Consider the following 13,929-nt stretch of genomic DNA (forward strand, 5'->3'; position numbering starts at 1 on the left):
AGATACACTCAGTGTAAACAGACACTCACAGACTGTCACTCATCCATGAAGTTACACACACACCTACTCAGTCATGCAAAGAATCAATCACACCTCCATTTTCTCAACTATACAGTTATACACACCTTACTTATTCAAACATATACTAACACATATTTACTCTCTTATACAATCCCGGATACAAGTTCACAATGATCCATACAGCCACTCACACATTCACTGGCTCTTATGCATAGTTATTTATATATGTCAACTCTCACATGTACTGTGTTTTACATATGTACTTACTTTGACATGTAGCACTGAGATATTCATTCACTCACCAATACACTCATCCACACAGTCAACCGCCCATACAGCTGTTTCCACATGCACCTTTGAACCCATACATCTAGTGAATCAACTGCTCACACATCTATGCACAGAGTCATACACCTCCCAGCCACCCACACACACACTCAGTCTCCTATACAAATACTTGGGCAACCAATCAATAACCCATATAGTTACTCATATAGCTACTGATCAACACATGCAGCAGTTTACAGAACAACAGACATAATTATGCACAAATTAAGACAGTTTAGTCACTAACCCATGCACTCAGTGAGACACATTTAATCACTCACTCATACAGTCAGTCATGCACCTACTAAATCCTTCATCCAGACACTTATACATCCACTCATTCTTCAATATGTAAGACATATTTTAACTTTACAGAAACATACAGTCACTGGATGTTTTCATCAGTGATGTCATCAGGGATGTCATTTGAGATGTCATCAGTGATGTCATCAGTGATGTCACTGACCATGTCATGAATGATGTAATATGTGACATGATCAGCAGTGGATTGCGGGTGCGCGATATATAGTTAGTGCAACTAACTATATATGGAATTTCAATGGTTTTGTGTGAGTAAAAATAGGTTTTTTAAATGCTAATTCCTAACTATATATGGTCTATAACCTATGGTTTTTTCAGTGAATATATATATATATATATATATATATATATATATATATATATATATATATATATATATATATATATATATATATATATATATATATATATATATATATATATATATATATATATATATATATATATATATATGTATATATATGAGAACCAAGTCCTGGAAAGAAAGCAAACTCCCTTTCAGCAAACTGCTAGACCAGGAACGGACCACCACAAGGTTTTTGAAGTTTCTTAGTGCATTTTATTCCAGCCTTCACACAACATGACGCGTTTCAACCGAGTTTCCCCGGCCTTGATCACATGACGTGTTTAGGAAAGATTTCACCCTTAAATACCATGAAACAAATGTAATCCTCCCATCTTTCACATAGAGAGGGAAAACAGACTAAGTCATTTATAAAGTGCATGATGCAATATGTGCAAATCAGAACGTCCAATAAATTTCCTTTTAAACAGACAATGTTTCAATAACACTTATAAAACACTGTTAATGCAAAAAGTTGAAATCTTATTGAAATTAATTGGACCAAAAGATTACCTTATGTGGTAATCTTAATCAAGAAGAAAATCCGGGGCAAGTGCCCAAATTCTAATACACATTTACAATTACTCATATGACAACAAACAATTGATCATGGTAAAAAATACCCAATGTGCAAATAGTGAAATGTGGCTACTTATAGCCATACATTGTTATTGATTAAAATCAGATGATATTGGGGATGCAATTATTAAGCAAGTCTTATAAGCACAAAGCAAAAGATACAAATGTTCTTCTCCTGGATCAAATATAGCAATAATAATAAATGATCAGCTAACATAGTCTTCCAAATACATAAACATATATATACACAGACATATGAATAAATATTCTAAATACGGTTTTCTTAGTGGGATCATTATTAAATACCTGAGTATATCTAATATTTATAGGAAAAATAATAAACAGAAACTAGAAATCCTCTGCCAGATCGTCCTTAGGTCAAATTAAGAGATCACTTTTTGCAATTGATTGAAATTCACGTCAAAATTCATTAATATCAATAAATATATTACCCATAATATAAAACCTAAATTCATATATATACATACACATACATTTTATTTGCATTAGAAGACCATTATTATATCAAGGATGGACAACACCAGAATGTAGATTAAAACAAAGAGGATATAGGTCTGATGTTGAGCCCAATATCAGATATATGGACAAATCAGAGTCACATGTTGCAGGTATATTTATAGAAAATGGACCAGATCTTCCCCCGTATTAAGACCGTTGGGTATCTTTGTATTGAGTCTAACTATGTAGTGACTCTCTAACTGGCGGAGTTTCTTCTCTCTATCACCACCCCTTATTGATTTCGGTACAGAGTCAATTACATAGTACTTAAGGTCCTCCAATTTATTTTGGTGCACGAGTTTAAAATGTCGGGCAACCGGATATGATGGATCAGAATTCACGATTGCCCGCAAGTGCTGGAGGATCCTATTAAAAACAGGGAGTTTGGTACTGCCAATGTATAAAAGATGACAAGTACATTCTAAAACATATACCGCACAATCCGTTTTGCAGGTGAAATGTCCATTAATCCTATTTATAGAACCTGAAAAGGGATCCAAAAAAGACTGTTTATTTAAACCGGACTTACAAGCACGACAAGAGTAGCATTTTACAAAACCCCTCTTGTCAGTCAACCAGTTTCTTTTATCAATCACTTCAGGATTAGTTTTCACTAATGCATCACGCATAGATGGTGCTCGTCTGAAAGTGATAGTGGGTTGATTAAAAAGTTCTGGTGATAAAGTAATGTCAGTATGCAAGATAGGCCAATGTTTACTGACAATTTTTCTAATGGCCTGCTCTTGACTACAAAAGGTAGTAATAAGCCTTACCGGAGGTTGAACAATTGGTTCAACAGGATTCATATCTGTTACTTCATTAGTCTCCAATGGACCACCTATATTAAGTTTATCAAGTGCCCATTGCAAATCTTTAGCCTTGTACCCTCGATTTAAAAATCTATTCCATGATTCATTCAAACAAGTGTCTAGATCCTCTTTCCTATTGCAAATCCTTTGAATACGTAAAAACTCACCGTAAGGGATACTTTTTATGAGGTGCCTAGGGTGCGCACTACTGGCATGATTAATGGAATTTCCAGCATTTACTTTGCAATGTAATTTAGTGCAAATGTTTGTTTGATCAACAAAAACCTCCACAGCTAAAAATTCTACCTTTGAATCACTGACTTGTGCTGTAAATTCCAAATTTAGGGAGTTGCTGTTTATCTTTTTGACAAAATCCAAAGCTGATTCATTAGAGCCATTCCATATGACAAACACGTCATCAATAAACCGCCACCATTTGATGACGTGCTTAGAAAAATCATTCTTGTGGGAATGTTTGAGGACGTGCTCCTCCCACCAGCCCACGTGCAAGCACGCGTAACTGGGAGAGAAGCACGCCCCCATTGCCACCCCTCTAAGTTGTTGAAACAATTCTTTATTAAAAACAAAGAAATTGTTGGTCAAACATAATTCCGTCATATGGAGTAGCATTTTGTTATGTTCATTATAACAAATATTCCTGTTTGACAGAAAGAATTTAACAGCATTTAAGCCATCTAGATGATCAATACTTGTATAGAGGGAGCAGATGTCCATCTTGTATAGAGGGAGCAGATGTCCATCACTAATAAAAAACCCAAACCACATCTTTAAGTTTGTTCAAAAAATCTCCCGTATCACGAATGAAGGAAGGTAGGTCAGCAACATAGTCATGAAGAAAAAAATCCACATACTTGGACATGGATTCTAACAGGCTACCTTGTGCCGAGATAATAGGACGACCTGGCACTGGAGTAATCAATTTGTGAACTTTAGGGAGTAAATATAACGTAGGAGTAATAGGATGTTCTGTTTTTAGAAAATTGTACTCATCCTTATCGATTAAACTCTCCCTCTTCCACTTGGACAACTCTTTAAAAATCTGATCCTTCACTTTTAACAAAATTGGAAAAGCTACTTTTTTGTAACAATTAACATCCCCTAATTGTTTATTTGCTTCTTCCAAGTATGCATCTTGAGGCCATAGAACAATATTCCCTCCCTTATCTGCTTTATTGATTATGATGTATTTTTCTTTACTCAGTTTATCAATTAGGCGGGAATATTGTTGCTCTCTAAAATGGCCTTTTTTAGTTACAGAAATGCATTTCTTATGTAAAGCTTTAAGGTCATTGATCACACAGTCACCAAAAATATCTATAGCATTCCTCGCCATGACTGGCATGAATGTAGAAGATGGACGAAAAGGAGTGAGAGTAGCAGAAGAGGTAGAGATACCCATAGCCAAAAGGTCATCTTGTGTATTTGGCACATTATCATCATTTGTGTCATCTGCCAATCCACTAATTGTACGCAATGCCACTACATCAGCTACTTGAAAACGAGCACTAGGCTGATTACTAGCAATAATTGATGTTGCTTTTACATTTGCCTTCTTAAGTTTATGAAACTTGATAAGTTTCAACTTTCTAATAAACTTAAAAATGTCTATACGTGATTGTACATATTTGAAATTACTTTTAGGACAAAAAGAAAGTCCCAACGACAAGAGCTGCAATTCAGCAGTGTTTAATTCGAGCTCCGTCATATTAATCACAGTATTGACAGATGATTGAACCAAGTCTTTAGGTTGGCTCTTCTGAATGCTCAGTTTCTCTTTTTGAAGCCGCCGCGCTTTCCTCCTCTCTTTGCGTTTCCTGTTGTGTTCGCTGCATTTTGAGGCTGGTTCTGGGGCGCCCATGATCTGAGCGTTTGACGACGATCCTCGATCATGAACCCCAACTCTTCCGAGGGAGTGAAGCTTTGGGGTTCCGACATGTTTAAATGTAACTCATTTTCACTAGGAATTGACTCGTCATTACTGCTGGAAGGTATACTTGTTCCCGAGCTTGATGCAACATCAGAAATGGTGCCTTGATTTATAGATAACAATGGAGGTTGGACTTTATTCATTGCAAGTTTTTGCACATTGTCAAAACGTTTAGCAAATGTAAAAATACGTCCAGTCTCGTAATCACGTTTGTCTCTCGCAAATTTAGTGATTTTTCGATTCATGATCACATTTTCGTGTTTGTCAAGGCGTTTTTGTATTTCATCCCTTCCCTTTTTAACAGCCTCTTTCTGATCAAGAGCATCAAGTTCACCAATTAAAGTTTCAATTTCCGCCGCTATTTCCAACCTGTCAATCTCGGCGTACTTTACCAGCATTATAACCATGTTCATTGAGCATTCCAGATTATTAGTAGCCCACTCCTTTAGCATTAATGGGTTAGGCTTATCGAACGAGGGGGCAATCAACACACGCGGTCCTCTAAGCACCCTGCCAGCTTCCTTGTATTTTTCTAATGATTTTCGCTCCCACCACTTTGTTATCTCATTTTTTTGAAGTTTCTCTAATTTTTTCAATAAACTTCTAATATCTTTTGCTTCCGTTGCTTGCATACTCATCTGCTGCTTGGCCCCGGTAGTAACCGGCATACCGGCAAACATAGCATCCGCACGTTCATCTCGGGTCCTAAGCACGTCAGTTGTGGACGCCATAGCGTTTTCTTCGGCAATACAAATATGTGCACAGTTCAATGTTAAATGCGACTTGTATTCTGATCCTGAATCCCAATCTAATCGGCACCTTGTATCACAAAAGATGTTCGATGAATGTTGCTGGGAGACAAACAAGTCGCAATTTCCCTAATAATCTTCACACCCACTTAAATCCGGCATACGGGCTCCTTCAGCGCGTAAGAGCAAGCGTCTCACCTGTTTGGCAAACAACCGGACCAGGAGTCCTCCGACGCCGTAATCCAACCGCTCACTCGTAACAGGCTTCCGCTTCACCCTCAATGCGCTTGGAACTTCCTTGTTTCCGCCTGGTGGGGGGCTTGTTGCTATACCACTTCCTGGTCAAATGCAAATATCGGAAAACCGATAGTAGCAGCCATAAACAAGCCACCAACGTGAAGAGGGTCCGTAAAACACGCCGACAGCCACCGCGTGTTAAAATCAGTGAGAACCAAGTCCTGGAAAGAAAGCAAACTCCCTTTCGGCAAACTGCTAGACCAGGAACGGACCACCACAAGGTTTTTGAAGTTTGTTGGTGCATTTTATTCCAGCCTTCACACAACATGACGCGTTTCAACCGAGTTTCCCCGGCCTTGATCACATGACGTGTTTAGGAAAGATTTCACCCTTAAATACCATGAAACAAATTTAACCCTCCCATCTTTCACATAGAGAGGGAAAACAGACTAAGTCATTTATAAAGTGCATGATGCAATATGTGCAAATCAGAACGTCCAATAAATTTCCTTTTAAACAGACAATGTTTCAATAACACTTATAAAACACTGTTAATGCAAAAAGTTGAAATCTTATTGAAATTAATTGGACCAAAAGATTACCTTATGTGGTAATCTTAATCAAGAAGAATATATATATGTATAACATTAAAAATATAAAAAAGGTGGTAGGGTAGGAATACTCTAACCCCCAAGATTTGGTGGTGGGGTCTCCGAGGGACCCATCCTGTGTTTGAAAGCACTTTTTTCTAAATCTCAGATGTAGCCACAAATTTGCAGCAAAATCTTTAAAAAAAACAAGCACGGTCTCCCGCACTTGTTTTTACTTAAGCCCCCGGGTGGGCCAGGTCTTGGGGTCAACCCTGCTTTATTAAATTTTAGGAGGGGGCACATGTGGCACCCCTGCATGGGACCAACACCACCATGGGGCTTTATTTTTAAAAATAGTGCAGGGGGCCACATGAACTCCCTTGGGCCCCAGGGACCACCACCTCCCCAGGGCATCAAAATACAAAATTATGCGAAGGGCAGACCCCCCCTTGCCTCGGGGCCACCACCTCACCGGGGCAAATTCAATATTAGTACTGGGGGCCACACGGACCCTCGCACCTTGGGGACCATCACCTCCCTGGGGCCTGCCTGTGAACAACAAAGGAGGAAGGGCCACGTGACCCCCCTCTAAAAGTCAACCCCAGGGCTAGCTCTTTCTAATTCCTGGCATGCCCACTCCCGGGATATCGCTGTTTGCTCTGCCTTGGTAGGAGCTTTGACAGCTTCTGCCAAGTCAAAGCAAACACAAACTCTGCTTTCAGCAAGCGAGAGCAGTGAAACCGCTCCCACTTGTTGAGAGCAGAGTTTTCATCTGTTTCCTTGCCCAATGTTAAGCGGGCAGGGAAACATATGAAACAATTGCTCTCACAGACAGGGAGCTGCGTGTGCTGACAGGGACTGCGGGGGCCTGGAGGCTCCCCCGTGGTTTCCAACGGTGGTGACTGGGTGCCCTGGGTGGTCTCCAGGGCACCATCAATCAAGAGCCAGGCTGAAGTTGGCCTAGGGAGGGGTCCCTTCCCCTATTTGTTTTTGGCTGGGACCCAGGGAATGGGGTTTCTTGGTCTGAAATCGGCCAGGGAGGGGGGCCATGTGGCCTCCCTCCACCATTGACTTAAGTGCGGGCCCAAGAGGGTGGGGTCCCCGGGGCCAAAATCAGCGCCTTCCCACTTTAAATAAAGTATTTGGCCCTGGGGATGTGGTTGTCCCCGGGACATAACAAAAAGCTTCAGGGGGAGTCTGTTCAGTCCCCCTCCTTTGGTATAAATAAATTCACTGGGGTTCTTAGAGCTCAATGGAAGGGGTCCCCATCACCCACCTCCTTAATATCAGTAAAGCCCCGGGGAGGTGGTGGTCCCGGGTCCATAAAAGGCAAAACAGAGGGCAGACAAAAGTGCAGAAAATGCAAAAAGGAACGCAGAAAACGAGCAGACAAAAACAGAGGATAGAAAAACTAGCAGGAAAGACAAAACAGAGCAGAAGAGGTCAAAGCAGATGGCAGAAAAATTTGCAGAAAAGGGAAAACAGAGCAGAAGAGGGCAAAACAGAGAGCGCTCAAACAATCACACACCTACTCACAGACCCACTCAGAGACTCACAACCCACTCACAGACCCAATGAGAGACTCATATACCCACTCATTAACCCACTCAGACTCATGCACCCACAAACAGACCCACCCAGACACTCACACACCAACACATAGACACACTTAGACACTCATGTATAAGCATGGGCGGATCTAGCGGATCTCGCGTACGCGAAATTGCGGATTTACGGATTCGCAATCCGCGAAGATACGCGAACTCTAGCGGATTTGCGGATTTTCCCGTTTTTTGTGTTGGCGCGCGTTCGCGACGATTTTGGGACAATTTCGCAATTGCGAACTTACTTTTCGGCACACAACGGCCGCGACTATGTTGTTTCTACATCTGGTTTATCATCACAGGTTCACAGCACCCTCTGCTTCACCACTGCCACCCTCTGGGACACCCATGCCACCCTCTGGTACATCCTCACTGCCACCCATTAGGTTTGTTTGTCACTGTAGTTTATGGGGGGTGAAAAAAGCAAGCACACCTCCCCTACTTCAACTGCCATGAATTAATTGGGGGTTGATTAATGTGTCAGTTATTTAGAAAGTTCCAGTCTGGCTGGCGCCTGCTTCCTTCCTTATCTGTAATTTGCTTTCTGTTGCAGTGAATTTTTTTTTCACAAGACCTTTATGGTCTACTTGTAGCTATTCCAAGAGCCTGCTGTTTGGGTCATAGCAGGGTCATAGAATAGTTGCAAACTCTGGAGGGGCCCCTCAGGAAGCACTACAGTGAATGTTACAAATGTTAAGTTTGAACTTTTGCACCTGCTCATTGCTTTCAGTTTAGCAAAAACCGTTTTTTCTGCAATTTCGCGCGTTTTTTGGGGCGCGAATCCGTGCGAGATCGATTTCGGGAGCCGCGAATGCTTGCGAATACACTTTTTTTTTTTTGCGACGTGTATGTTCGCGGGCTTTTGCGCGTGTTCGCGAGGCGCTTGTAGCTATACGTTTGCCAAGTTACCCTAGCGGTCGTACACGGGCGCGGCCATCTTGTTTGCGTGACGTAATTCCGTTTCCGGCCGCTATGTGTAATCTCGCAAACTGTGCTGCTCGCTAGTACAACTTCGCGCGTGCTCGCGAGGAAAATCTCGCGCGAAGTTACCCGCGCGGTTGTGAACGGGCGCGGCCATCTTGTTTCTCATTCATTGCTATGGTTCTGGGCATGCTTTCTGTATCCTCTCTGAATCTCTGCCATCCTTTGCTTGTTTGAAGTTTATTTAATCTATTTTACTTATTATCTATCCCTCTATTTTTCTAGCTGTATATTTTTGTGTTTTCTGCTACTTTTAGTTACTTTTAAACTACTTTTTTAAACTCTTTTCTTTTCTTCTTCACTATTCTATTTCTTCTTTATCATTTAAGTTTATTTCTGCCCAGACCATGGTAAAGGGAGCCGGGAAGCACCCTGAGAAGGGGAAGGGTCCCGCACCCCGTGCCCGGCTCCCGTGCGGGCGTTTGAGGGGGGAGCAAGTGGTGCCGCGGGAGATCTTCAGCGCGGAGGAAGTGGCGGCACTCATCTTCCACGTCCAGCGCCGCCTCCCCAAGACGATCCTGGGAGGCGGCAAGATCGCGACTGGCTATGGCATCCGGGAGCGCCGGAAGCGGTGGGAGAAGGTGTGCCGGGCCATGTATAAGCTCTCTGGGGTCCGGCGCACATATAACCAGGCCACCCACCGCTGGACCGATGTCATGGACCGGGAACGGGACTTGCTGGACGCGCTCGGCGTAGAGGTCCCCGGGCTTGGTGAGTAGTAGTAGCTATTCATCACTACTCTGTTTTATCCGGCTCTGTTATTTGCAAATCTTTGTTCTTTACCAAGAGCAATAATGCTGCCGATTACATTGTAGGTAAATTATATTTCAAAATCTTCTATGCATTTCAGGTGCACTGCTCTCCTTCTCAGTAGCCTTGCTTGCTACTATGCTTATTTGTTTTGTACATTGTGTTCATTTCATTGGCCTGAGAAATTATGTATGAGTGTAGTGTAAAGATAAGAACTGCGTAATGCTAGACACTAAGGGTCATATTTTCAATTAACGGCGCATCCCTGCAAAGTAGCAGGGATGCGGCAGTAATTGTGTGCCATGCCACCACCACCACCCATTGGCCCAAAACGTCACAGAAGCCTTACGCATCTGTGCCGTAAAGGCGGCGCATTGCTGGAGTTGCGTGCCAACGATGGCGCAGCTCCAGCAATGCTCTGGGGTACCCTATCTCCCCAATGCTGCATCAAGCCGTACATCGGCTTCAAGCGCGCAGGGTTTGACTCATGCATCATTGTCTTAAAAGTGACTGATTGACATCTTGTAGATTTCCCTCAGCCACTTTTAGGATTCGTCCCTGCGCAGGTACGCCCTCCCTTGCGCCGGAACGCCCCCTGATGGCGCAGGGCTTTACAACGTGATGCATCGCCCATCATTTCTTTTTTTTTAATATATACGCCGCACCAACACCATGGTGAGTCTTTTGTTCTGCCGCAGCGTCACAAAAGTCACGCAACAATGGAGGAAAATGAGCCGCAAGGGACTTCTAAATCAGCCCCAACAGACTGAAGTCCACTCCTTCCTTTAGACACATGGCTATAAGAAGAAATAGTGGTGGTGGTGGGTAGATTGATAGTTTGAGTATTCACTGATCTGCAAGCAGGATGGACTTTGTCTGTCACTTCGCGTGCTGCGGACTGCTGCCTGCAGTGCCAGGCCTAGGCAAACCTCTTTAGTAGTCTGTTTATTGAGTTACATAGGAACTTTCTAAGTCAACGTTCCGCAAATCAGGCAATACGAATAACGTAGTATACCACATGAGATAGATCCCGTGGAATAGTTGTCTATCTATTTGCTATTTCTCCAAAAAATGTTGTTATTGTTCTTTTGAAATGGTTGATTTGGTTGACAAATCTCATCCATGTTTTCTGGTCTTTCTTTCTTTCATGTTGTACATCAGCTCCCCCCAAGGGCAAGAGGACACAGGAGGAGAGGGTGCTCAGGATGCAGGCCAGGATCGGGCAGGCGAGGGCTCCTTTGCTGGCCCCAGTAAGTTTTAATTGTAATAAAGAGTACCTATTTTTTCCTAGCGTTCCTCATTCGATTTTTTCTAAATCGTCTTTGATCTTCTTGTACACTGGATATAAATTCTTATCCTGGCTCTAATATGACTCCCTGTGGTATTACTAGATTATTCTTATTAGTCTGTCTGTGTAGCTAACTAAGATTGGACATTTGGCAATTCCATTGGACTCCCATTCTATTCAGCAATAGCTCTATGCACTGTCTCCTTACTGACTAGATAGTGTGGCAGAGTCATTCAGCTCTGTAGTCACCGATTATTGATCCCCAATGATCTCTAGATTATTGTACGCAGGACAAGAGAGTACGGAGTCACAGCACAGTCAAGAAGTGTCAGAGCAGAGGCACTCATGCTTGCAAAAATTCCAAAACCTTTAGCTCATCCACTCTAGTCTGGAGGACCAAAAACCACAGAGTCTATTTAAGTTTAAAAGCTTTATTAAAAGTAAACACATTTATTAAAATCTACTTTGTCATAAAACTATTTAACTGAAAACGGAAAAGTGGTTAGTGCTGACGATTAATTGGACACATTTCTTGTGGTCGAGCCGAGCTCTCACCTGGTTTGAACTTGATCCTGGTCGTGTTCTTAGGAGTCAAGCTTCTGTCTGTTAGGAGAAAAAGTGGTGCGTGTTAAAAATAAAAAGCAAGCATTCATCAGTTGTGCATAAAAGTGCAGCAAGACAACAGCCTTCCCTGGAAAAAGGGACATTTTTACTTTGGAGTAGACAGTCACAAATTATTACATTGTATTCAGTTTTTTTAACATTTCTCCTAGACCAAATATTATATAGTAGTGAGTGGTGTATTCTAACATTCTTAAATGTACTTTGTAGGTGTAACATCTGGTGACGGGGCCAGCGCGGAGGTGGCTGTGTTGGGCGAGGACTCGGAGGACTCTGGGGAGGAGGCGGTGCAAGAGCCGGCGGACGGTCCTGTGGGGGTTCAAACGGTGGTGGCGGAAACAGGTAAGCTATATATTCCTTACTTATTGAGATTGAAGACTGCATAGTGTGCTTTCTGCACGGGTGTATTACAAATCAACCAGGTAGTAGCCTCCTCGAAATGTACTTCGACTTAGCTGTGAAGTTTTTGGTGAGAAGAATCCCAATAAGTTCTTAGACGAACGTGATGGATGGGATGAACGAAAAGCGAAAGAAGGGTGTAAGTAAGTGGGACACGAAATTGTATGATGGCTGGCAAAGAAGAACGATATGTGTTTGCTTGGCCCCCGAGGTGGCTTGGAAGGAAAGAATATGGTATGGTGCATGGCTGGGTCAATGATGAAGCAAGGATGGGTGGAAGGACAGCAGCCTGGGTGGGTGAAACAGAAACTGTATGTGTGCGTATACTTTGACTGAATGGATGCCTGGAGCATGGTATTCTCTGACTCTTAGATAGCACATGTGTATCTAGAGAGAGTAGATGGTCGCCAGATGTACTAAGTGTTACCTTGAAGAGCATGTACCACCGCACCCGCACGTCCGTTCCAGTGCAGGGAAGGAAAGGAAAAGGAATTGTAAATGTGTCCAATACTACCATGAATAGTAGCAGTACTTTGTATTGCGTCTGCAATCACAGCATATATCTGGTTATTACGGTGGACACTCCGTACCTCTCTTAATAGCTTTAGTTTGCTTGTAGTACGTCATTCATGTGTGGGTGTATCACTGTTCACTCAATATTAAGCAAAGCACCTAAAGTCATCCCATATGTCATCAAATACGTCCCATGTGAAGTGATAGATAATCAAATTAGTTAGCTTCTTCATTGTCCTTTTCTAGTACTCATTTGCACTGTAGGGTGAAAGGTAAATTAATTAAGCAGTAGCCCTTCTAACAGAGTATTCTCAGTGCCACCCGTAATAGAAAAGTAATAGCTTCACCACCTGCATGTACTGGACCGGTACAGTAACGCAAGTCTGTCTCACTCATCATGGTGTGCAACTTTTTTTCTCGGGTGCAAGTTCACTGTGCTGTCCATGTCATTCTGCCGGCTTGCCTAAGATAACGTACCAATTTTCCTAAACAAGAGAGAAAAAGAAGAATAAGACTGGTGTACTGTCATAGTCGACTGTAATGGAAGTCCATAGTGGTCGTAGAATTTGTTCATTAAAGTACCACTAATGTTAGAGCAAGGATGCAGAAGTGGGAGGTTACATAGATACTGTCCTCAATAGTTATGTACTGTGCTTTCAATTTGCTACTTGTACTGTGACCCAACTTTCGGCTCAATCACTTTGTGTTATTAATGCTAAGGAGCATTGGTTACAGACTATGTCTTTCTTTCTTCATATAGTTGCTCCTTCCAAATCAACAACACGGAGGGAGCAGGCTAGAATGGCCCGGCAACGGAGGCTGGAGGCCACTGTCGCCGAATATCGGCGGCTGGTGGCCCTGGAGGAGGAGGAGGACACGCAGTAGAGCGGTGCAACAACAACATCCTCGGCTGGGACCGCTGCATCCTCCTCCAGGTCCCGCAGTGCTCCAGCGGGACCGAGCCGGGCTAACAAAGCCAACCGCCAACGCCAAGCAACAGAAAAACCAGCTGCCCCCACAGGAGCTGCAAGGAACGCCAACGCCGCCTACGAGTCCGAATGTCCAACCTGGAGCAGGAGGTCCAGAAGTATAAGAACTTGGTGAAGGGCCTCCGCTCCGAGCTTGCCACCCTCCGCAAGGAGTATGATGCCCATGCGGCAAAATGCACCAGCACCAGCACCCTCCAGTAGTGGAGTGTCCCTTGCCCTTTTTTTATAGACTTTTGGGGGGTGGGATTTGGGAGTTGGGATCGTTTTGGGACGTTTCAAAGACAATCGTTGGGGTTAGGGTGGTTCTTGAGGGAGATTATTTTGTTAGGGCTACATAAATA

The sequence above is a fragment of the Lissotriton helveticus genome, chromosome 10, assembly GCF_964261635.1.
Source record: "Lissotriton helveticus chromosome 10, aLisHel1.1, whole genome shotgun sequence".
NCBI classification, from domain to species: domain Eukaryota; kingdom Metazoa; phylum Chordata; class Amphibia; order Caudata; family Salamandridae; genus Lissotriton; species Lissotriton helveticus.